Here is a 27500-nt window from a genome sequence, read left to right as displayed (position 1 = left end):
CTATAAATATCCAGCTGTCAACACACACACACACATATATGCATGCATGCATGTATATATCCATAGGGACAGATGGATAGCGAGAGAGAGTGAGAGAGAGAGAGGGGAGCGAGATGGAGCAGAGAGAGAGAGAGAGAGAGAGAGAGAGAGAGAGAGAGAGAGAGGGAGAGAGGGAGAAGCGAATTCTTAGAGAACTTTATTATTGTAAAAAAGAAAGTTTATCAAAACATGCTACCGGTTTTTCTTTCTTAAGGACAAAAAATAAACGATTTAATCATGTCATAAGAAAAAGGAAAATGAATTGAAATAAATTAATCTTTTATTATATCAGTTCTGGAAGTCCACATATTTTTCTTACACATTTCTCATGGTGCTGGCGGTGGAATTTGAATAGTAGTTCCCATGATCTGTCCCACGAGCAGCATTCGGCTTTTTTCTCACCCAAGTGGTTTTTAACCCAATATTCTACACGCTTTTATTTACACCATTCTTTTCTTCTTCGACCACTGTTACAAATAACTTATTTGACATCTCTTAAAGATTCTAATTTCTTATAAACTAAACATAATGAAGTTTGCTTTTATATAATGCTGTTTAAAAACAATTGCACTCGAAGTAGAAGTATCATTCAATATTTCTTTAGTACCTTATAAGATTTATTGCCCTGACTTTTATATATATTTTAATTCGTTCCAGCAGTTCGAAAGTGAATATGCTAATCATTACTCTGTGTTGTTAATGGAGAACAGCGTCTTTCAGATGAATGTCTGTTCGGGGCAGACACTGTTCATTCGTATAGAGGGACTTTGGGACACCCAATGTTTCGAAATCTTTGTACCTCCTCAGCTAATGAGCAATCTATTAATAAAACTGACAAGAGCTTGTGATTCTTGTTTATAACTTCAGCTAACCGCTAACGAATCGTTACGTAGCGAAAATCAGAGCAAAGTCTTACACAATCATTCTTAATACGTTCGAACGTGCATATGCTAATCGCTGTTTTATCTTGTCAACGGAGAACAAATTCTCATATATCTTCATAACACGTTCCATTCATGAAAATGTTCACACTGTGGTTGAAGTTTCTTCTTACCAATCGTCAATATGAGGGTTAGTGAATCGAGACCTCGAAGTCGTTATCAACCACTTCACTGTAAAAATGAGCACACACACACACACACATGCGCGCGTGCACGCACACACACACTCACTCTCACACACACAGATATGTGCAAACGCATGAAACTCTCGGACCTTGAGTTACTTTGTTTCTTCTGCCAAATATTGATAAATATGTATATATATAGTTGGAATTTACAAAAAAAAAAGCAAAAGACGAAGACGGGTGTGTAAACAACAAAGAGATGTATTAGTTCAACGCTCGGGAATTTAGAAAGTCTTTTACGTTTCGAGCCTACGCTCATCGACAGAAAGGAACACAGAAATAAACAGGGAGAGAAAATTAAAAAAAGGTTTAGTGGCTAGCGATCAATCATGGCGAATGTATATATATATATATATATATATATATATATATATAAGAAAATTAAGAAAATTAAGAAACTAGAGATGTAGCATTTAATAAAAATTCCTTATCAGCAAAAATCCAACAAATTCCCTTCTAGCAGTTAGTTTCAATTACGCCTAAAGATTAAATAGCAAATATCAAATCATTATATCAGGCAAAATATCAGAGGGGTAGAAAAAAGATATACCGTTAGGTTATTAGGTGTTGAGTTTTCGAAGCATCTCAGCAAACTCTACCCTCTGGTGAGATTTTGCCTAATATAATGATTTAATGACTGCTATTTAATCTCTAGGCTTAATTGAAACAGCTGTAAGAGAACATGTTGGATTTTTCAGATAAGAAATGTTTATCAAATGCTATATCTCTATTTTCTTAATTTCCTTCGAATGATTATAAACCATGATTTATACATAGACCTATTATTTTATGAATATGATTATTATTCACAACAAATATTAGATAATGAGCCAGTAATTCATTGGATATTACTATCCCTTAATGAGGCTAGTTTAGCCTCTAATTGAATTTTTATACATATATATATATATATATATATATATATATATATACAGATAGATAGATAGATATATAGATAGATAGATAGATAGATAGATAGATAGATAGATAGATAGATAGATAGATAGATAGATAGATAGATAGAATTATGCATACATAAAAAAAACATAGATGCACGTATTTTTATTATTCTTTTATTGTCCGTCATTGAACTGCAGTCATGATGGAACAACAACATGAAGGGTTTAGTTGGTCATGTCTACACTAGCACTTATTTTATTGAGGTATTTACGTTATCGAACTTTATTTACAGGTCTGCTATGTTACAAGGCATAAAGTAGCATATATTAAACAACAACATCGAAACAGAAAAGCAAATACGTACATGCATACAGACACTAACACACACATACACACACATGACACATGAAGGGTTTCTCCTCAATTTCTGCTTATCAAATTATGCTTTTGAGGTCTTCGTCTTACATGGATATAGAAAATACTTTTCCAACATTTGCAGTGGAAACGAACGCAGAAACACTTGGTTGGGAAGATTCTTAAATAGAGTGTATGTATGTGTGTATGTAAGTGCGTTTGCGTGCGTGCGTGCGTTTGCGTGCGTTTGCGTGCGTACGTTTGTGTGTGGGGGGATGTACTTGTGAGCCGAGAGTGTATATATAAATATTCATGTAGTGTAGGCTGCAAGGAAATAATGCCTTAATTATCAAGGATGAATTGATTCACCCTGGTTTGATAATTACGGATAATTTCAAAGGTATCGCAGCTTTTTGACAATCCTACTAGACCACATTACCATATGTTTCTCCTTTTATTATTATTATTATCATTATTATTATTATTATTATTATCATCATCGTCGTCGTCGTTGTTGTTGTTGTTGTTGTTATTATTATTATTATTATTATTATTATTATTATTATTATTATTATTATTATTATTATTATTATTATATGAAAACTCACAGCTCATTTTGCTGGGTATGATGGAAAGCGTTAGCTATCCACAGCCAGCAGACTAAGGTGACACTTGTTTACTGCTCATGCTTCAAGAATCCTGCGAAGAATTGTTGCAGTTCCAAGTAATGCTGATTTTTGTAGGTGTTCTACTTTCACACTTGCACCGATCTTTTTTCAGCCATGTTGGTAGTTGAGTGCTGATACTTCCAAGTTTATCAATTACTATTGGCATCACATCTACCCTCTTCATTGACCACAACCTTCGTATTTCCCATTTTAGATCGTCATAGTTGTTTATTTATTTTTATTTTTATTTCACATTGATCCTGTTATCACCGAGGTATGCTATGTCGATAATCATACATGTTCTTTCTTTTTTATTCACCACAACAATGTCCAGTTTCCCATGTCTGGTCAGGTGCTCGCACTAGATTATTACATCTTGCAGGATTTTGCAGTTCTCTTTTTGGGTGTTTCTTTCTGGGGATTGTTCATGCAATGTCTTTGCTCTTTGTAAGTCGTGATTTCCACAAAGATTCCGATGGATCATTCTTGCCGCATTGTCATGGCGTCGTTTGTATTCACGTTGTGCCAATTTCGGGCATTCGCTAACCATGTGCCATACCGTTTCACCTCTCTCACCACACATTCTGCATTTGTCGGTATCGGTAGTATTGTCAATTCTGCACTTCATATAATTGGTCCTTAACGCTTGTTCCTGAGCGGTGAATATGGAGTGCATCTGTCTCTATCTTCAGGTCATTCCTCCTTATCCATAGCCCCCGATCCTCTATATCTGTTTTGGCGTTCGCATCTCTTGCATACTGACAATTCGTCTTTTTTTTTTGTTTCGTTCCATACTTTTTTTTTCTTTGTTCATTTCTTGTTTAAATTTTTCTTTACTTACACAAATTTCAGTTTTGATGACACCGACCTTCTTCCTGTTTCAACAGTGGCTCTACGGCATTTTTTATATACCACCCTACGCTGTTTTCCTCTGCTTCGATACAGTCCTGGCAACTAATCAAATCTCTTCAACCCTTTCTTCTGGACAAGTACAACCTATCGGTGTCACTCTTAGGGTGGAAGGTTCCGTGTATTGTCAGCATTTTTATGGTCTTGGCATCCATTTTCTTCATTGCTCTCTTTTTTGCCATTTAATAATTCCTACTTCATACCGAAGTGATATTATTGCCCACGTATTAACTCCTTGGATTTTATTCCATCCAGTCAATTTTGAGTGCAGCATCAGCCTCAGTCTTCGGAAATACTCCATCTTCAGTTGCTCTTTCGTTTTCTTTTCCATTATCTGCATGCACTCTGTACGCAACTCAACACCGGTGACAAGCAGTGGGATATGAACACATACAAACATATATACACTTAGATAGCTAGATCTCTCTGTCTCTCTCTGTCTCTCTCCTTTCTCTCTCTCTCACTTTCTCGCTCTCTCTCTATCTCTCTCTCTCTCTCTCTCTCTCTCTCTCTATATATATATATATATATATATATATATATATATATATATATATATATATATATATATATATATATATAAATATATATATATATATATATACATACATACATATAAGCACACGCCTACATATATAATAGATTTCCTCGTGAGATATTGGTCAAATTGAGACTCCGGTAGAAGACGCACAATGTGTGGTAGCATAATGCGATTGAACTCTTAATCTTGTAGTTACGAAGAGTTTTTTTAACTACATAGTTATTACAAATTATAAGGTTAAATTCCTGACTTACCCGATAATGGGAAGGGAAGGTCGAAGAAATAATGTCTTAATCGGAAATGTAATTGAAAAGCAGTATTTGAAAACCTTAATAGCAAAAGGTTTGAAAAACCGTGTTTTAGTACTCGGGACGGATTTAAGAATATAAGAATCTGTCGGTGTGCATAAGCGCAAAAAAATGAAATAAAATAAAATACAATAAAATGAAATGAATCTTTATTTGTACAAATGCACTGTTATGTAAATTATATTGCATCTGCTTGTTCTTTAGCTAAATTTTATTCTATTTTATTCAGCAAGCGTTCAAATTTTTATGTGGAAGAAATTTTGCCTACGGCCAAGGGAATTTCCATCCACTACACTCGAGATACTTGAGAAGAATTCGAGATTAATGAGAAATTAAATTCAGCAGGAGAGGCGTGTTACTCAGTTCAGTAACACTGCCGAAAATAAAGAGGCTAGCCACTATTTTGTTACATCGTGTCTAGAAGCTTTTAGAATTTCAGTATTAGGCATTAAGCGAAAGGAAATGGGACGTTATAGCACTAATGTATTTTCTGGGAGTATTGAAACGAATCAGTTACAGCGAGATGGTTCCAATTGGAAATTGTAACAAGATCATTTACTCGGTTTGTCGGAACTTCAAATGTTTCACAATAAATTCATCTGCTACACTTACAGTTAAAAACTAACAGAAAGTACAACATCGTTATATTTGGAGACGGTCATTATTTTATTTATTTATTTATGCCAATGAACACACGCACTATTTATTTGATCTTCATTTTAACTCGGTCAGCTGGCAGAATCGTTAGTACACTGGACGAAATACTTTGCGGTATTTTACCCGTCGCTTCTTGTCTTTTATTTAATTAGTAAGATGATTTCTTTTAATTTAAAATCGTAATATTTGCTTTATGTTAGAGTATAACATATTCGGTTGAGTTAATCCCAGTGTTTTGTAGGTACCTACTTGCGAGACTTCTTCCGCAAAACGTTGTTCCAGTGTGATTTGAAATCAAGGCGGTGAGTTAACAAAATTTGGATCTACGGAAAGCTTTTGGTTCGACTAATATTGATAGAAGCCCAGAAATGCGAAACTGTGGCCTTTACGAGGTCCGAAAGGTATTATAACTGCAAAAAGATAACTTCTTTCCTCTGAGAACTGAAATTACTCCCCAGATTCCGAGACAAAGTTTTTTTTATTCAAATGCATACTCTATAAATAATTGCCAAAGTTTTAGCGTAAGGCCGAAAATTTTTTGGCGGATAGGGAGTTAGTCGGTTACACCGATCTTAGTCTTTGCTTAAGACTTTATTTTATCGGCCCTGAGAGGATGAAAGGCAAAGTTCACCTCGGCAAGGTTTGAATTCATAACGTAAAAAGCCGGAAGAAGTGCAGCTAATAATTTTGCCTGCTCACCTCCTTACACTTTATAAATAATCCTTTCTAATATAGGCATTTGTGGGGAGCGGGTTACTCGATTACATCGACCCCAATATTTGACTGGTACTTAATTTATCAACTCCGAAAGGATAAAAGACAAAGTCAACCTCGGCGAAATTTGAACTCAGAACGTAACTGCAGACGAAATATCGCTAAGCATTTCGCCCGGTGTGCTAACGATTCTACCAGGTCGCCGTCTTATTTACACTCTATAGATAATAATGGATCTAAATTTTGCCACCAGGGTAGTCCTTTTGGGGAGGGGGCGAGTCAATTACATCGAACCAGTGTTCGACTGGTACTTATTTTATCGACGGCAAAAGGATGAAAGACAAAATCGACCTCGGCGGAATTTGAACTCAGAAGGTAGCCACTGGCGAAATACCGCTAAGCATTTCGCCCGGTGTGCTAACGATTCTACCAGCTCACGTCTTACTTACACTCCATAAATAATGATGATGATGATGATGATGATGATGATGGTGATGGTGATGGTGATGGCGATGGTGATGATGATGATGATGATGGTGGTGATGGTGATGATGATGATGATGATGATGATGCTGATGCTGCTGATGATGATGATGATCCCTTCTAGCATAGGCACTAAGCATGAAATTTGGGTGGAAAGAGGTTAGTGGATTACATCAACCCAAATGCTCGACTGGTATCTCTTTTATCGATCCCGAAAGGATGAAAGGCAAAGGTGTCCTCGGCAGAATTTGAACCCAGAATGCAAAAGCGAACGAGATGCCCCTAAGCATTTCGTCCAGCGCGCTAACGATCCTGCCAGCTCACCGCCTTAATAATAATAATAATAATAATAATAATAATAATAATAATAATAATAATAATAATAATAATAATCCTTTCTACTGGAGGCACAATACCCCAAATTTGGGTGAAGGAGTTAAGTCGATTACATCGACCCCAGTGTTTCACTGATACTTAATTTATCAACGCCGAAAGGATGAAAGGTAAAGTCTGCCCCAGCGGAATTTGAACTCAGAACGTAGCGACAGGCGAAATATCGCTAAGCATTTCGTCCACCGTGCTAACGATTCTGCCAGCTCGCCGTCTTAATAATACTAATACTACTACTACTACTACTACCAATAATAATAATAATAATAATAATAATAATAATGATGATGATGATGATGATGATGATTATAATATGATGCCTGGTTTACCATCCATGCAAGAAGTGCTAAAGTTTATCTTAATTGGTACGTTATACGTATTGAGAAGAGCATAGTCACAGTGAATTTTCTTTGATTTTGCCTCTTTATTATTATTATTATTATTATTTGTTTTCTCTTTATTCATTTTTTCTTTATTTTTTTGTTTCCTTATTTCCTTTTTCTCTCTGTCTTTCCTCCCCGCTTTCTTTCTATCACATGACTTTGTAAATGAACAACCTGATGTCTTTATTCTAATGGCCTACCAATGTATACAGTGAGTTTCTTCGCCTTAGGTGTCGGGAAGACACTCGACAAGAAATGGAAGCAAAATTGAAAGAAGAAGATAAAGATACTCACAATGATAAACTTTAAGCCAGTTCAACTCCACAAATCTCCTACTTGATTCTAACCCTTAAAACACATTCTGTAGGCATTTGTTTGTTTATTTTTGCTCCCTTATCGTATCTCCTTAGACGTAAAGGATTGTTTATTAGAGTAAAGTGCCTCATTTAATAGTAAGGTCTAAATAAACATTATCTGTTAACTTATATTACTTTATTGCAGTGTCCGCTTTCCCTCGCCTTGTTGACGGAGTCTAGCCACGTGTGCTATGCTTACTTATTTAATGATATGAAGCTAGGTCTATCACCTAAACACCTGCTTATACTTGATAAGTGTGACATAATGTGTGCATAGTGTTTAATTTGAAATAGTGGCCCGTTAAACCAAGGACTTCTTATAAGTGCAGGCATAGTTGTGTGGTTAAGAAGCTCATTTTGCAGCCACGCGGTACCTTGGGAAAGTGTTTTCTACTGTAGACAAGGAAAAACCGAATGTTTGTAAGTGAATTTGATAGATGGAAACTCTGTGGAAGCCTGCCATATATATATATATATATATATATATATATATATATATATATATATATATATATATATAGTTATAAAATCTCAAAAAGAGATCAGAGTAGTAATTATACTAACGAGTAAAGTCAATCGCCACGTCAAAATGGCTGTTCCATGTTACTACTCGTTTAACCCCAGGCATATCTTCCAGCAGCTGGTTATCGGTGCAACGCTACACCTTTTATATACAATATATATTGCTAGCAGGGGGAGCGAACTCCTACCAGCCTCTAGTAGACAAAAGGATCGCAAAACTGATTCAGTTTGCCCCTAGAGAGATAGCCAGAGTATATATATTTGGATTTGTGTGTTTGTGTATACGTATATATAACTTTGTGTTTGTCACCCATCACCGCTAAAGAACTGATTAAGGCGGTGAGCTGGCGGAATCGCTACCGCATCGGATAAAATGCTTGGCCGCATTTCTCCCGACTTTACGATCTGAATTTAAATTACTCCGCAGTCGACTTTGCCTTTCATCATTTCGGGGTTGATAAAAAAAATACCAGTTGAGCATTAGGGTGGATGTAATTGACATACCCTGGCGCCCGAATTTTATGGCCTTGAGCCAAAATTTGAAACCCATAATATTATTGATTACCGAACTATAAGTGTTAAATAACAGTGTTAGTGCGAAATATTTGGCAATTGATAAACGAAACGACAGAAAACTTAATTCATAACACATTAACATCTTTACCATTAGTGGGTCACTGTCGTACACTGACGTCACAAAAGTTGGTGTCATCCAGTGCAGTAACTTATGGTGTTATCTTCCATAGACCTCCAACCGTGCCAGATCATACAAAATCCGTAGTAAAGTTTCTTTTTTTGTTCTAGAATTACTCGTAATTGTTGTGTATCACTGAATGAGAAGGAAATAGCATTGACATAAATAAATATCTTACAAAATTTAAAATTGCATATTTAAATTACGATATAATACGCACGGCCTCAATGTTTTTAGGCTGTGCATAGTTTCCTGTGGTTAAAATTAATATTCATTGAAGAAAATAACAACAAATAAACCAATAGAATTCATAGTAAAATGATTTAAAAACCATTTTATATTAATGTTGATTTTTAACGTTTAAATTTGTTGTTTTATGAGGTAAATTAATGTGTCACGAGGGCGTTGGTGTTACATATTATCACCAAGGTCATTCAAGGAAAGATATGGAATGCTGGTAGTTGAGTCGGGTTCTGTTCTGCCTGTATGAATGATGCCCGACGCTCGTGAACAGTTTTAGAGGAACTTTATTCACTGCGCAAAATATTTTCTGTGCTAGTCTTTAGCAAGGATTACACACTGAGAGGACAATTCTGTAGTTATTGCAAAATAGTTGGTTAACTAGTTTCCGTTAAAACACTGTCACGACAGGAAAAATATCACACTGCATTCATAACTGAAAATCTGTAAATGCCGTCTACTCGGGTGATAAAGAAGCCATGAGAACGACCGTTACAAAATGAGAATGTGATTTGCATGGCGGCGATTCTCCACGCTGAAATTTGGCACCCATAGCATACCTATTAATAAGCCTCGTTAGACGTTCTAAAAGATTCTAGAAAGTTGCATCACGTGATGTTTTGATACTCATTGTTCAGTTAATCAGCCGATCACATGAAATGCCTGTTATTAAGCCGTGACTTTTACTTGACAATTTGTCGATTCAGTTTCGAATCTCCCACAAATGGATTAGGATTACATTTTATGTATGGCAGAATCTTTAGAGCATCAGAGAAATTACTTCATGCCATTTCCTCCGTCGCATTACATTCTGAGTTCAATGCAGTACTATAAATGGAGTTATCATGGGCCCAATGCTCAAGAGGACTCGAACTCCGTACTAACAGATTTACAAAGTAGTATTGAGCTTTACCAAAATCACTGCTTTGGCTCTGTGATAAAGTAGCTCGCTTTGAAATCCGCATGGTTTCGGATTCAGCCCCACAGCGCGACAACCAAATTTCTCTCACGTAACACCCTACCCTTGTTAATAAAAAAGGATACATTAGATAATACAGTCTTAAATACCCATAAAAAGACAGGATGGTCATGGCTAGTATGCTCACTTGAGGTTAAACAAGTACAACGGCCACAACAAGGGAGTTTGATAGTTCGGCGAAAATTGTGGTGCTCCAGCATGGCCGCTGTCAAATGGTTGAAATAAAATTGAAGTTTACAAAAATCGGATCTTTTTTAAAATGGGGGCCACATTTTTCATTAACGAAACACTTTGAAACTTGGAACACTGGTAGAATGTGTCATATAAAACATCTTTTTCTCTTAGTCTTCTTCTTTAAAAAAGAAATCCCTAAGTTATTCCATGTTAAAGTTGTCGTATTTCTGTAATTTCAACCAATCACTGACGTCCATTCAGCCGATATACATTAAGTGCCGACTACATAAACAAACGATTCTGAAACAATTCTATCGGTGATAGGGTTAGGGTTAGGGTTAGGGTAAAACAGCAAATTTAAAAAGAAAAAGCAAAACGAAGCTATGGAAATTAAATACGCTTTACACCGCTTAATCAGCCAAAGGAGTAAATGTAAACAACTGAATACTTGTCAGTGATTGGTTGAAATTATCGAAATAAGACAATTTTTTACATGAAATAAATTCGAATACAAAAATATTTTTCTGTTCTATAACACAAAATAGATAAGTATACGAAGTTTGAAAGTCTTTCGGTACCAAAAACACTACGTAAAACATTAATGAAAAATGTGGCCCCCGTTTTAAAAAAGATCCCCAAAATCAACCAATAAATAATCTACTACTGCAAATTTCTGGATTTGGAGAGGGAATTGTTTGTCTTGATAACCATAGTAATCGGATTGACGTTTGTATATTCAATGCCATGAGAATGGCGGTACGGCCCGGTTAGTTATGATGCTGGACGGTTGTTCGAAAGAGTAATCCTTCAAATCGTGTCACCAGCATTTATATTGTGGTATCGAAGAAGAAGAAGAAGACGAAGAAGAAGAAGAAGAAGAAGAAGAAGAAGAAGAAGAAGAAGAAGAAGAAGAAGAAGAAGAAGAAGAAGAAGAAGAAGAAGAAGAAGAAGAAGAAGAAGAAGAAGAAGAGGAGGAAGAAGAAGAAGAAGAAGAAGAAGAAGAAGAAGAAGAAGAAGAAGAAGAAGAAGAAGAAGAAGAAGACTCTTCACTCGCTTAACTGTAAATATTTACTTTGGGATGTGCCAAGGAGTAGTCCTGTAAGTGGTTGCCCGATATGCGAGAAATAGCAGCGGAAATGTACTTAGATCATTTTATACTGTCTTAAAAGGCGGGGCTGGAGACATTAGACAATATAGTTCTGTGGAATCATTACATCGAAAAATGATTGCATAGTCATGCATGGAATGTCTGTAATCACAGAGCTCCTCAATGCTAACTGACCCGAGGATAATTAACAAAAAACAACTACGTTACTGATTATGAATAAATAAGGCTTACTGCCACCTACACGAAATTCTTCAAAGCGTACAACACTAATGCTGAGTGGATAACATATTTTTCTATGAATCAAACTTGCTGACATTCTTCATTAAATAAAAAAAAGATGAAAAATGTCATAAAATCAAAGACAGATACTGTTTCTACAAATGTATTGCTTAACAGAATACTCTTAATGACTCTTGTATCATTATACATCTTAAAAAAGGTGAAGCTTTTCAAGTCGTCTGTTGAAGATTGCCATCTGGCGGCCATTTTGTCAACAACATTTAATAGCTGTTTCTATTTTCCCCGAAAACTCTCAACCAAATATAGGTTAACAGTTTCAAAACTTTACTCAAATAGACATCTCTTAACAGACGGGATTTAGTTACCAATAGACATTCCGAATTCTAAAATTACTTTCAAGAAATCCATTTGCACTCCATGCCTGAAACTAATCCCTCATCGGGTTGCATAGGGTGGGAGGAGTGAATGCTTGTGAAGCTGTCGTGTTGCAAAACAAAAAGAAAAAAAAAGAAAACAAAAAGAAAACAAAAGGAAAACGAAACAGAAAAAGAAAAAATATTCATGTCTGATCAGAAGAAAACTAGTTATTGCTGGGAGGTTTTCAATCAACAATGAGTTAATGACTTAAAAATTAAATACAGTAATGGGGTTAATGGGTAAATATAAGGTTAACCTAAAAGGCGCTAATGGAAACCTGGCTGAGATATCGTCGTCGGGAGTTTGTTATTGAATAGAAAAGGCAAATTTCAAGAAATTAAGATAAATTTTAAGGCAGACATTGAATGCGTTGAAAATGTTTAAATAAAAGGCATGGATGGTTGGTAATAGAGAAAGTAAGAGAAAAAAATGGCATACATAAATCACATGTTGGTATATATATATATATATATATATATATATATATATATATATATATATATATATATATATATATATATATGCTTGTATGTATGTGTGTGTGTGTGTGCTGTGTGTGCGAGTGTGTGTTGTGTATTATGGGTGTGTTGTGTGTGTGTATGCGTTGTATGTGTTGTGTGTGTTGTGTGTATGTGTTGTATGTATATATATATATATATATATATATATGTGTATTTCGTTTTTGGATTTGGTTTGCAAGATTTTTTATGTGATTTCGTGTGTTGAAGCATATTCTGTTGTGTCTGGGGAGAGTCATTTTCTTATTGTGCCTTAAAATTTAACGCACTCACCGTTAAAATTTCCACTTATTTCTTAATTTTATTTTCCTAAAATTTTCGTTGCGTCTTGCAACCTTTTCAAATAGTCTTGTACATATATGTACACATCTATAAACTCACACATACATACACACATACACACACATACATACATGCATATGTATATATATATATATATATATATATATATATATATATATATACATATGTTTACATACATACACACACATTCACACACACAAACACACACACACACACATACGCATACACACGAATTCAGTTTCAGCTATCAATATACCCGCAACGTGTTGACCACTCCTCTTTTATTCGTTCCACATAATTTAGCGTACGCGTGTATACATACATACATACATACATACATACATACATACATACATGCATACATACATGCATATTGTATTTACTTTTATATAAGTCGTACTCAATTTGCCGTATACTTTGCATAGAAAAGTTGGTACAAAGTTTTTGCAATAGAAAAATCTTCATGGAAGAAGATACCACAAGGCCAGGAAGACTTTCAGATTTCCTTTTATTTCTACTGTTATTCAAGGAATTACATAATAAAATGTGCCATGAGGTTCAACACATGCACTTTTTGTCGTTAATATTTTTTAGTCTATATATAAGTGGAACATGGTTGAATATGAAATCAGAAAGGAAAAAGCTGGAACAGATATAGCAACGCATACATTTCGACATTATTAGTTCTAATATTCTTCGACCAATCCACCACTTATTCGCTCATATCGTCGTCGAATGTCAGGACAAATACTGCGAAGTATCCCACATTCTAACGGTGTGTTTACGTCCCCGTAACTAAGTGGTTCGGCAAAAGACACCGATAGATTAAGTATTAGGCTTACAAAGAATTGGTCCTAGGATCGATTTGTTCGACTAAAGGCGGTGCTCCAGCATGGCCGCAGTCAAATGACTGAAACAAATAAAAGAATAAAAGAATATATTTATGTCACAGCAACCTTCCAGGAGATGGATACTGATATAAAACCCTTGGTTTCAAGTGATTACTGGTCACCTCATTTCGACTTCTCAATAGGTACTAACCACAGAGACTCAGAGCGTGGTACTTGTGTTGTACAAGCGTTTACCACTATAATCCAATGGTGGACAGATGATTCATTATGGTGACTTCCCTTGTCGTCCCATCTATTGAAACTCCTATAGCAGTGGATGAGTGTCGATATGTGTTGACCTAAACGGTTGGAAACACGTAGTAACTTACAACTTTCTACTGTCACCTATGTTTCAAGCCAAGCAGATCTGCAACGCGAACGAATAATCAACTGAGAGATCATGGCCGAAAGATTAGAAATGCCAGTGACACCGATGAAGCACAACGAGATTGTAGTCATCTGTGAAGATGGAGCAATTGCCGTATATGTACGCATGCACGCATGCAGGAAAGCAGGTATTAAGTAACTGAACAGTAGGAATTAAGCTCTCAGCCATAAAATGCAGTCAGCTTCGATTTTCGATTGTATCGTTATCGCTTCAATGTATGTCGTTATGTTCTTAGCTCCAGCTTTGGTTTAGATAAGTGGTTCCCACCTGGGGCCATATGACTCTTGAGGGTCCATATAAGATTTTGCTGTTAAAATTTATGTGCTGGAGTGTGCTAAGAAGCTTGCTTCCTAACCGCATGGTTCCGAGTTCAATCCCACTGCGTGGCACTTTGGGCAAGCGTCTTCTACTATAGCTTCGGGCCAACCAAAGCCTTGTGTGTGGATTTGGTGGACGGAAACTGAAAGAAGCCCGTCGTATATACATTTGTGTATGTGTGTGTGCGCGCGCGTGCGTGCGCGCGTGCGTGTGCGCGTGTATGTGTGTGTACCTGTGTTCGTCCCACACCGATGTTAGTGTGTTTACGTCCCCGTAAATTAGCGGTTCGGCAAAAGTGACCGACAGGATAAGTGCTAGGCTTACAAAGAATAAGTCGTGGGGTCGATTTGTTCGACTAAAGGTGGTGCTCCAGCATGGCCGCAGTCAAATGACTGAAACAAATTAAGGAATAAAAGAATTAAAGAATTAATCGGTTATACTTCTACAATATACAAACTATTTTTAACAAATTTTTATATAATTCCTAATAACATTTAATTGTGAAAATATAAGGTCTTCTTAAACATCGAATGGTCATTGGGGGTCCAGTAAAATAAAATAGGAATCAAAGGGATCCATAAATAAAAAAATAGTTGAGAACCACTGATTTACATAAATTCTTCCCTATGGTTCAGCCATTCTGTCATTAGCAACAATCCTTGAAAATTTGGTACCTTGAAAATTTGCCGACCTCCTAATATGAACTGAGCATTTTTTAATTACTCTATGAAACAAAATCATATTATGCATCTGAACTCAATACTTAATGAACTGATAGATTAATGATAGATCCTGCGCCTAGCTGTTTTACTAGTGCAAAGTATATTTTGTAATATAACTTAATCTCATTTGATATGCTTCTAAAGGTCTGCTGCCGTAGAAATGATTCTTGATATTATGATGCAAATATACTTTTGTTTTACACACACACACACACACACACACACACACACACACACACACACACACACAGTAATATATTATATATATAAGACGGCGAGTTGGAAGAATCGCTAGCGCGCCGAGCAAAGTGCTTAGTAGTATTTCGTCCGTCTTTACATTCTGAGTTCAATATCCACAGGGGCCGACTATGCTTTGCATCCTTTAGTGGTCGATGAAATAAGTACCAGTTGAGCACTGGGGTCGATTTATTCGGTTTACCCCTCCCCCAAAACTGCCAGCCTTGTGCCAAAATTTGAAACCAAGCACATTTACATATGTATATACCACGGATTTATTCACAGTTTCTGTCAACCAAATCCACTTACAACGCATTGGTTGGTCCGGAGATAAAGTAGAAGATGCTTGCCCGAATGCCGCACGGTGGGGCTGAACACGAAACCGCATGGTTCGAAGCGAACTTGTAAACTATAGCCATACCTGCGCCTGTATGCCACTAAATAACACAAGGGGCGTTTAAATCAGTCGCACTATTGATTCCATCGCAAGGAGAACAAAGTTTTATGAAGAAAAGTGAAAATGCGATAAATGTTGTCGGAATCTAAAATAGTTAGAAATGGAGAATTCGTGAAGCGAAATTGAGATTTCAGATTAGCAAGAGAGTAATGGAAGAGGGTGAAGAGGAGATATATGTAAATGTGAAGATGGAAATTGAAGGAGTTAAGAACAAGGGAAATCAATAAAGAGGAAGAGGAAGAAAGTTGAAGATGGGCGCAATGGCGGCGGCGGCAGCGGCGGCAGCGGAAGACAAAGAAGAAGAAGAAGAAGAAGAAGAAATTTAAGAAAATGATGATGATGATGATGATGATGGTGATGAAAAGAAAGCTCGAAAGAAACAAACAAACGCGTTATTGTGAAAATAATAATCCGATGAAAATAAACAGTTGGTGAAAGAGACGTAAAAAATTTTATTTTTAAATGACAGGATGAGTGAAGAAAGAAGTTATGTGTATGTGTGTGCATTCGTGTGTATGTGTGTGTGTGTGTGTGTGTGTGTGTGTGTATGTGTGTGTGTGTGTGTGTGTGTGTGTGTGTGAGTGATATGATGGCGAGGAAGGGGGACATGAGGGATAATATTTGCAAGTAATTATAGAGCAATAAGTTTAGGGCTTAGTCTTGCTATTTGGAAACTGATGATATCAATGGTGTTAGTGGTTTGTCTAAAAACACTTAAGAGGAGAGAGAGAGAAACAGAGAGAAACAGAGAGAGAGGGGGGAAGCGAGTAGGGGAGAAGATGAAATAAAGAGAGAAAATGTGATGGCGGGTGAAGTCGGAATGAAAGATAAAGAGGCGGAGCGGGAGAAAGACTAGAAAAGATGGGGGAGAAAGAAAGAAAGAAAGAATCAAACAAACAAACAAAAAAAGCGAGGAAGGAAAGAAGGAAGAAAGGAAGGGAAGGAGAAAGAAAAGAAGAGAGGCTGCGAGAAAAAGAGAGGGTACAGCTTGTTTCTTCTCATATTTGAAGAAAAAAGCGAAACGGGAATCAAGACCAACGAATGACAGATATATTAATCACAAGATTAACAAAACAAATAAATAAATAAATAAAGGATGAAGAAAAAAAGAAAGCTAGAAGAAAAGAAAGACAGAAAGTAATAGTAAATAAAAAATTAAAAAATTGAAAAAAAAAAAAAATGCCTAGCAGAAACGCACTAAGTGAATGAATCAATTTGACTACAAAAATATTCGCGAGTTCGTGCCACACACTAAGACCATTGAAAACCTAAATCTATTTCATGTAAGACTAATTATAGTAACATGTTTACATTTTTAAACAAAGCGAAAACGTGCTGAAATGAAGAGTACTTCTGTCAGAGTGAGGGAGGGAGAGGGAGAGAGAGAATGATGGAGAGAAAGAGGGGTGAGGAAGGCATGAAAGGAGAAAAAGAAAGTACAAATCATGAGCATCCGGTGGAACTTGAACTCATATCATTTCATTCTGTTTAGTGTTCTGAATAGGATGAACCTTCTTCCAGTATTAGTGTCCTTATAATTCGAAACGGCATCGAAATTTGAGCGGGGGCCCCCCCCTTTTTATCCTAAACAAGCTGAATTCGTGGGCTGTTGCTTGTGTGTGCTTTGGTTCGCCGATGATTTGGTTACATCACGAAATGTCTTTCATATTATTACTAGTCTGACAGTGGTGACATTACAACCAGTTCATCGAGTTATAAACAAAGCTGTAACTGGATTACTTGACATTGTTTATGGTCGACTATTCATTATCATGTTTATCTTCTTTTGTTTGTTTCAGTCACTGGACTGCAGCTATGCTGGGTCATCGCCTTCAGGGGCTCTTTCAGTCGAACTTAAACACCCCTCCACACAATTTACACGATCATAGACACGCACTCACACACAATCGAACACGCGCACACAAAACGGGCTTCTACACAGTTTTCATCTCTCAAATTCACTCACATTAGTCGGCATGGGGCTACGACAGAAGACACTTGCTCAAGATGCCGCACGGTAAGACTGATCTCAAGATTACATAATTACAAAGCGAACTTATCAATCACGCAGAATTATCATTAATATTATTACTAAATTTTTGTTACTTTCTTGAATGTTTTTGGTGTTTAGGCCTAGATTTCGGTTAACGATTAAGCAGGCCTATAATTCAAGGTATTCTAGGCAGCAGTGGCAGAATCGTTTGCGCGTCGGACACGCTGCTTAGCAGCATTTCTTCCTGCTTCATGATCTAGGTTCAAATTCTGCCAAAGTCGATTTTGCCTATCGAGGTCGATAAAGTAAATACTAGTTAAACACTAGGGTCGATGTAATCGATTTACATCACCACTAAAATAACTGGCCGTGTGCCAAAATTTGAAAACGTTACTTTCAGTATTTATCTCTTGTCGGACGGATCCAGTTATCGAATATTTCCATCGTAAAGATGGCCCTGTAGCCCTCCTTTGGTTGAAAGAATTAGACTTTTCTTTTTACTTGTGGCTATAGCGAAGAGGTCGTGTGGTGGATGAGACTGAAGGGACGCCAGTCAAAATGCTTAGCAGCAATTCGTCCGTCTTCAAGTTGGCTTTGTCTTTCATCTTTTCAGGGTTGATAAATTAAGTACCAGTGAAGTACTGGGGTGCAATGTAATCAGCTATCCTTCTCCCCTAAATTTCAGGCCTCGTACCTATTATAGAAAAGATTATTTGACACTGTGTGGTTAAAAAGTTTGCTTTGCAACCAGAGGGTTCTAATTTCGATCCTGCTGCACAGAATCTAAGCAGGTATTAATCAATAGCTGATAAGTGGAATTTGGTAGACGGAAAGTGAGCAGAAGTACTTCCGATAGTTCGCGAACTGAACACCAGAGAAAGTCAGTCGCACGCTGCCTCTCTAACGTACAAAAACATCTACCTGAAATTAGATATAATTTCACGATGTTTCAAGATTGAATCTAAAACTTCATTATCCAATGTATCATTTCGCTTTGAAGGACATTCGGATACGATTTGAAGGAAATTTGGTTGATATTTCTAGCAGACCGAACGATGACCTAGAGAATCTGGCGTTGGTACGGCTTAGGTTATCAATGAGCTCTACTGTCTCAGGTACATGAACAATATTCCAATGTTGGCCATGCTAGAGATTTAGAGTTATGTTCAGTCAAATATACCGCTAAAACCAACGCTATACGTTAGGCCAAAATTGCAAGTTCAGCAAAGAAAATGTATATACGAAACACGCAGTTGCATAATACTGGGTCTCGTCATAACTGTGGAAAACTACAGTTAGTTTACATTGCCTAACACATGTAGTTTGTTTTTGGCAGGTCTTATCATTCAACATTATATATACAAACAATCTTGGAATCTAAATTTCTGTTATGAAATACCTGTCTTCCTTTCTACTCCTGTGTTTAATTTTAAAATTCTCAGATTTAATCAATTTAACTCAGAAGCAATAACAAACACCGTATGCATATGTGTGATGTTGTATGTGTGCGTGCGTATGTGTGTATGTACACAATTTCACACACACACACACACACACACACATACACACACACACACACACACACACACACACACACAATCCTACGCATGTATGTCCATCACTCGCACATGCACACATACACCCATACACACATACATAAACACAAACGTGCTGATAAATGTATTTTCACACAGAAACTCAAAGACAAACACAGATTTCCAGTCATAGACATACAGACGTCCACCAGGTTTTCTAAATAAATACACACCGGAGATGTTAGGCACGGCCGAGTTGCCAAAATATTAGATTTTTAACATTAGCTCAAAATGTTTCATAATAGTAGCTTAAAGAGAAGAAATAGAATGCGCGCTCTGTTTCAGGAGACTACACCACTGGTGGTTTGTTGTTTACGTTGTTATTGATGTAAACAGTTTAACAGATTAGAGTTGTATTATTCAGGTGTGTCCCTCTTGAGATCCGGCGCTTTTATTTCTCTTTCCTTTGTGGTTTTGTTTTTAATGAAATGCAGCGTAGTGTAAAATAGGAAGAAGAATTGTTGCTGTTGTATGTGTGTATGCTTGTAATGTATGTGTGTGTATGTATGCATGCATGTATGTATTATGTATGTATGTGTGTTTGTGCTTATGGATGCATGTATGTATATTTGCTCCCAAAGAACCAGTCTATAGAATTGAATGCAAAGGAGTTCGCATGTGTTACATAAGAGTTTTCTTTTCTTAGAGAGAGATCTAAATAAAACTCTAACGGTCTCTCACTCGCAGCTGTTGGATGCCCGTTGACTCTACTCAGTTCGTCCGCCCTTCGACAGGTTTTGATGTTCATTCTGCCGGCTGTCCAACGAAAACCAATCTCCTTTGCAAGGAAACTTAATAGTGTTGCTGGTTCCGTCGCCGACAACTCGACCAAAAGTAATATACGAAATCTGTTTGTAGCCGAAAAAGGCGAACATTCAATGAGAAATTCCACGATGGAATGAAGGCATGTCTCAGCGTGGGTGGCAAACTCTCTTAACACCTGCTGCAAGAGGCACCCATGGTTAGCACATTTGTGCAAAAAACGTGTTAGTTTTTAAAACAACTGAACAGTTACATCCGTTCTGCTCATGTTTAAGAGAACAAGTGATGACATGGCTCGACATCGAACTGCAACCATGATATTCTCTTTTCTTTTCTTTTTATTCATTTGTTTTAGTCATTAGACTGCGACCATGCTGGGGCACCGTCTTGAAGAGTTTAGTCGGACAAATCGGCACAGTGTTTTGTTTTCTTCTTAGAAGTTTGGTACTTATTCTATCGGCCTCATTTTCTTCCGGGGACGTGAACAAACCAACACTGGTTGTCACGTGCTAGTTTGTAACAAAAGAACCACAAACACACACATAAGTATATATATATATATATATATATATATATATATATATATACGATACTTTCCGCTTAGCAAATCTACTCACAAGCCTTTTAGCCCCAACACCCTGTGTATTTACGTGCGTGCGTGCGTGCGTGCGTGCGTGAGTACACACACACACACACACACACAACACACACACAACACATACACACACAACACACACACACACATACGCATACAAACATATGTATGTATGCATTTGTGTCTCGCAGGCAATACGAGGCACATACAAGGCAGCGAGGCGGCAGAATCGTTAGCACGCCGGGGAAAATGCTTGGTGACATTTCGTCCGTTTTTACTGATTTCAAATTCCACCGAGGCCAACTTTGCCTTTCACCCTTTCGATGTCGATAAAAAAAAGTACCAGTTGCACACTGAGGTCGATGTAATCGCCATACATACTCTCACGAATTTGCTGGCCTTGTGCCAAAATGTGAAGCCAATATGAGGCACATACATTGGACAAAAAGATAATTATTGAAAACCATCTACAATTGCGACAGAAAAGCAGAATACTTCTTTTAGAAACCACACCACCGAGCGCAGTAGCCCAGCCCAAATAAAAATGCCAAACAAATATAAAAACACAGATCTTAACGAAACATCCAGTTGCTGAATACTCTAGATGAAGGACGCATACTTTATAAACAGACGAAACCCAGTTTGAACCTCATAGGATCATTGATCTCATTGAAATGCACATTTAATCTCTCTTATAAGTCAATGCTCCCGCATGTTCGATTCGAAGCCTCGCGATTTGAATGGAAGTCAGATAGACTAACTGCTAAGAAGTACTGAGAGAATAAGCAATAGAACTTACACCAGCAACAATGTTTTCAGTTGATAGTCATTTTGTTATGTTATTGGTTACTTATCCAATTATTTGGTTATGCATTCATCCGTTTGCTTGTTATTGTCGTTAATCTATCGACATATTTGTCGTTCAGTTCCGCATAATTGCACCGACCTGCTACCTAGAATGTATGTGTGCACGCGCGTGCGTGTGCGTGGCGTATGTAGAGATAGAGAGAGAAAGGGAGAGAGAGAGATAGAGAGAGAGAATGCGAGACCGAAAGATTTGACATAAATAAACTTATATAAAAGAAACAGATAGATAGCCATATTGAAATATATATATACATATATATATATATATATATATATATATGTATATATATATATATATATATATATATATATATTACTCATAGAGAGAGAGAGAGAGAGAGAGAGAGAGAAAGGGAGAGAGAGAGAGAGAGAGAGAGAGAGAAAGATCTGCCGAAAGACAAATTAATATAGATAGATAGATAGATAGATAGATAGATAGATAGATAGATAGATAGATAGATAGATAGACAGATATGAAGCCGATCTTTTTCTAATCTTCTGCTTATGTATTGTTATTCATCGTATTCGTCTTCGCTTCCGATACTAAGAGGTGATGTAACGTGTTAACAGCCAGAATTTTAAGTTAAACAGTTGTTTTTAACACGAGTAAACAAATGCATCCTCCGAAAAAGTAACATGAGACAACAAAAGTCAAGCTTAGAGTTGCTTCATTTACGTCTCTTATCATGCTTTGTTCTCCCTGTCTTAAGCGGTCGGTGATGGGTTTCAACGTAAATCTGTCTGTCTGTCAAAATCTACTCGTTTTTATGACGAGGTCAATGAGGTTTTAAACAAAGCTAAACAAAAATCAGATATAAGAGAATCAAAGAGAAACAGAAACAAGGAAAAAAAGACAAGACTAATTATGTTATTTATTGAACGGTAATCGTGTATAGCTGTTGTCGTTGTCGTTGTTGTTGTTGTTGGTGGTGGTGGTGATTGTGGTAGTGATGGTGGTTTTGGTAGTCATAGTATAAATGTTGTTGGTGGTGGTGGCAGTTGTTTTTGTGTTGGTGTTGCGGTGGTGGTGGTGGTGGTGGCAGTTGTTTTTGTGTCGGTGTTGCGGTGGTGGTGGCGGCGGTGGTGGTGGTGGTGATGGAGGCAGTTGTTTTAACGTTGTTTGTTGTTGTTGTTGTTCATGGTGAGGCGGTGGTGGTGGTGGTGGTGGTGGTGGCAGGGGCTGTGGTGATTTTGGTGGTGGCGTAGTGGTATTGAGGTGGTAGAGAGAAGTGGTATTGGTGATAATGGGCAATGGCAGAAAACGGGGTGTTGATGGTACTGATAGTATTATGGTGGTGGTGGTGGTGGTGGCGGCGGTGGCAGTGGCGGCGGCGGCGGCAGTGGTCGTCGTTGTGGTTGTAGTAGTGATGTTGGTGAAGGTGGTGGTGGTGGTGGTGGTGGTGGTAGTGTTATGGTGGTGGTGGTGGTGGTGTGCGGTGGTGGTGGGCATCGTGGTCGTGATCGTGGTGAAGATGGCGTTAGTGGGTGGTGATATTGTTGAGAAGAGAGCAATGTAAACAGGTTGAAGGGTCTGTTTAGATAGACTACGATGTGACATGCGTTTAAAGGTACAAGAGAGAGTTGTTCGAGATTGTAACCAGTACATCTTCATCAACGGGGATAGACAGCTGTATAATGTCATTGAGTTTGGAGCAACAAGAGCAAAAGCATGCTGATATAAAAGAAAGGATGAGAGGGAGGGTTAGAGGAGAGAGAAAATTGAATAGAGAGGAAAGAGACAGAGAGAGAGAGAGTGAGAGAGAGGTATGTGGAAGGGAAACAAAGATGTTGCAATGAAAGAAAAGTGGGAATGATTAAGAGAAAAAAAAAAGACGAACTCATTCAGTTTTGTTGATTTATAAAGGACCCAAAGTTACTCCTACGTATATACATACATACATACATGTATGTATGTATGTATGTATGTATGTATGTATGTATGTTTTTTGTATGTATGTATTATGTATGTATGTGTGTATGTATGTGTGTATGTATGTGTGTGCCTATGTGCGTGTATTCTCTCATTCTTTTACTTATTTCAGCCATTTGACTGCGGATATGCTGGAGCACCACCTTTAGTCGAACAAATCGACCTCAGGACTTATTCTTTGTAAGCCTAGTACTTATTCACTTATTCCATCGTTTTGTTTTTCGCAGAACTGCTAAGTTACGGGAACGTAAACACAGCAGCATCGATTGTCAAGCAATGTTGGGTGGGGGGACAAACACAGACACACAAACATACACACACACACACACACACACACACACACACACACACACACAAACACACACACACACATACACATATTCTTTCAGTTTCCGTCAACCAAATCCACTCACAAGGCTTTGGTCATCCCGAGGCTACAGTAGAAAACACTTGCCCAAGGTGCCACACAGTGGGACTGAACCCGGAACCATGTTGTTGGTAAGCAAGCTACTTACCACACAGCCACTTCTGCGTTAATGTTTTTATATATAGAGAGGTATATCCATGTATAGAAGCGTGTGCGTGTATGTGTGCACTTACATATTATCATCATCATCATTGTTTACGGTTTGTTTATGTTCTCTGAAACTTAGCGGTTCGACAAAAGAGACACATAGAATAAAACTAGAGTTTAAGAAAGAAGTGCTGGAATCGATCCTTTCGACTAAAATCTCCAAAGCTGCAGCATCGCCACAGACCACACTCGCGCGCGTGCAAGCACGCACGCACATACATACACACATACATACACATACACATACACACATTTGATCTTTGTAACATGAGCTTATCTAGCGTTTCCCCTGATGGCTTACTGATGGAACATTCAGTGCAGAAGTTCTACAACGGTGAAACGTACGTAGAGAACAAAGAAATGATACAAAGCTTGTGGGGGGGGGGTATGTGTATGTATGGGTGTGTGAGTATGTGAGGTAAACCAGACCAGTGGTGGAGATGAGAGGGCTTACACGGCATGGCTTTCTGCTACTTTTCGGCTCAGTCGGAGTCAGGGTTAGGGGCTTATCGCATACAACTCTCTCCACCTCAGTCTCAAACTCACGGTACAACTTAATTCGTCCAATTAGAAATAAGTTCGGTCTGTGACCATTGCCTTTCGGAAATGTATAAACGGAATATGTATACGCATGTGTCTGTATGTATATTTACGTACACCCATACATATACGTATATGTACACACACACACACACACACACACACACACACACACACACACATACACATATGTAAATATACCTCAGAACAAATGCAATTCATCCAATGCAATTTTGTACAATTTCCACTTTTTCATCTGAAAGCTTTCGTGAAACTATGGCAATAGATACTTTTATAGATGCACAGGGTATCGAACCCGACGTCTGTAATTCCAAAGCGGATTTTTTAACTACACCTCCAGGCTTTGTGAAATATAAGTTTTGCAATAATTTGATAAGTGTTCGAACCGCAGAAGAGGAGTGATTGGTTAAAAAGCCAAACTGGCCATCCATAATTCCTGCTTTCGTTCTAACTTCACCTATGGTCATGTATGTCGAATAATTACCGAAAGATTACGATCACGAATACAAGCGGCCGAAATGGGGTTCGAATAGGATCTCTGGAGTAAGGTTGATCTACAAGGCGGGTAGCTCGGCGATGAAGGAGTCTCTCCAGTTTGAACCGCTACTTCCGAATTCAGAGATCACTGCTCCGGTACTACGGACATGTGATTAGAATGTTGTAGACAAGGATCACAAGTCGGATTCTTCAAGCTAAGTCAATCGGCAGGAGGCCTATGAGTAGACCAAGAATAAGATTTCTCGATGTCTTAATATGATGTCTTAATTGGTCGAGATTGGTAAAAGTGTAATGACGGCTGCTTCTGATAGGATCCTATGGTGGAAGTGCCTGAGGATTCTAACCTCACTCCCAGGAATAGTGAGAGCAGACAGTGGATGGATGAATTGATAAGCTCAAGTTACGAAGTTTAAAGTGACTCGTAAGTTCTGTGGGTAAATTCGCCTCATAATAATTGTTTCTTTAATAACTAATTTAGCGCTAATTTTATATAAAAGTTTGATAGAAACAATAGCTTCAGTGTTTTGACAGCTGTCGAAATGAATTTTAATAAACGGGAGATTTCTTTATTCATGTCAACGTTAATACCTTCTCCTCCTCTGCGAATTTCCCACACGCGTCTCTTCTCCTCCCATTGTATTTACTCTGTTTTGCACTAAACGATCGCACAAGCTTCACCTCAGATTTTGCAGCACTTCGGAATCCCCTCCTCACAGATACGCTTTTCGTAGAGGCATAGAACTACATACAATATGTTTAGGCTGAATATCGAACACATCAATGTCACCAGTCTCGGCATCTCTGCAAAGATAACCAATATTCCCCTTCCTCCTTCAGTTATATCTCCTCTTCCTAATCCTCGTCATTACCACTTTTCTATCTTATAAATATATGAACAGTAGATTGTAAAGTAAAATTATGGATCTCTGGTTTCCAACCTTTTCAATAGTCATTGACTCTGCCCGTTATCGAAACTGTGTTCTTTTTTTGTGCGCATGCGTGTGCGTCATTGTGTGTGCGCATACACATATGTGTGTGTGTGTGTGTGTGTGTGTATTTATTAATGTTGAAGAGGTTAAAAATTATACTGAGTGTCTCTTTGTTTGGAGACCTGGAGAAGTTTATTCCGAAGGATCAACAATTTGCCAGATGGAGGGGAATGAGTGGAAGTATTATCTTTATTAAATATATCAGTTAAGGCCAAACAAGCATTTGTCTTTTTATCCATCCTGAAATTCAGCAGGACTTTCTCTCCAACCTAACGCGGAGGCACGCACTCTCACAGACACAGACACACAGACACACACACAGACACACACACAGACACACACACATGCACACATACACAACACACACGCGCATAAACATACGCATATATACATAAAAACATACATAGTTTACTTTCATGGCTCATTTTGAATATGAGTATGCTTTTCATACGTAGATGCTGCAAGACACGTCCACGCTCACACATACAAATACACACACACGTATGCACATATACAGGCACATACACACACACGCAGTACATACACACAAGCACTTATACACACATACATACATACATACATACATACATACATGTCTATGTATGTGTTAATGTTTGTATGTGTATTATGGGTACGCACTCAGATTTACGCCTGCATTATTTTTGCAGTCGTGTCGGTACAAAATAATAATAATTTTCAAAACGAGTTATTTTAAAGTACATAATTCAGTGAAAATAAAAATCTTGGATACCCACACCATACCCACGTCCACCACATACATACACACAGAGAGAAAGAGAGAGAGGGGGGGAGAATAGATAGCTTTACGTGCGTATATTTACATACATTTATATACACGCATACACGCACACACTCATAAACATATATACATACAATCACATACATACATGTATGTATACTTTTACGGGTTTAGCCAATCAATTGTAGACCCTGCAGTATATGTAAGCTTTTCTCGAAGCCTTCAAAATATTTATTGAAAGTCATTAATAAACGAAAACACGACGCCATTTTGTTCGTATAGTTTTTGCAATATCTTTTATATCTTTGTATTATTTTCATACTTTGTTGCTTTCCTTTTGT

The sequence above is a fragment of the Octopus bimaculoides genome, chromosome 8 (genome assembly GCF_046866305.1).
Source record: "Octopus bimaculoides isolate indiv1 chromosome 8, ASM4686630v1, whole genome shotgun sequence".
NCBI classification, from domain to species: Eukaryota; Metazoa; Mollusca; class Cephalopoda; order Octopoda; family Octopodidae; genus Octopus; species Octopus bimaculoides.
Note: the sequence above shows the minus strand (reverse complement) of the source record.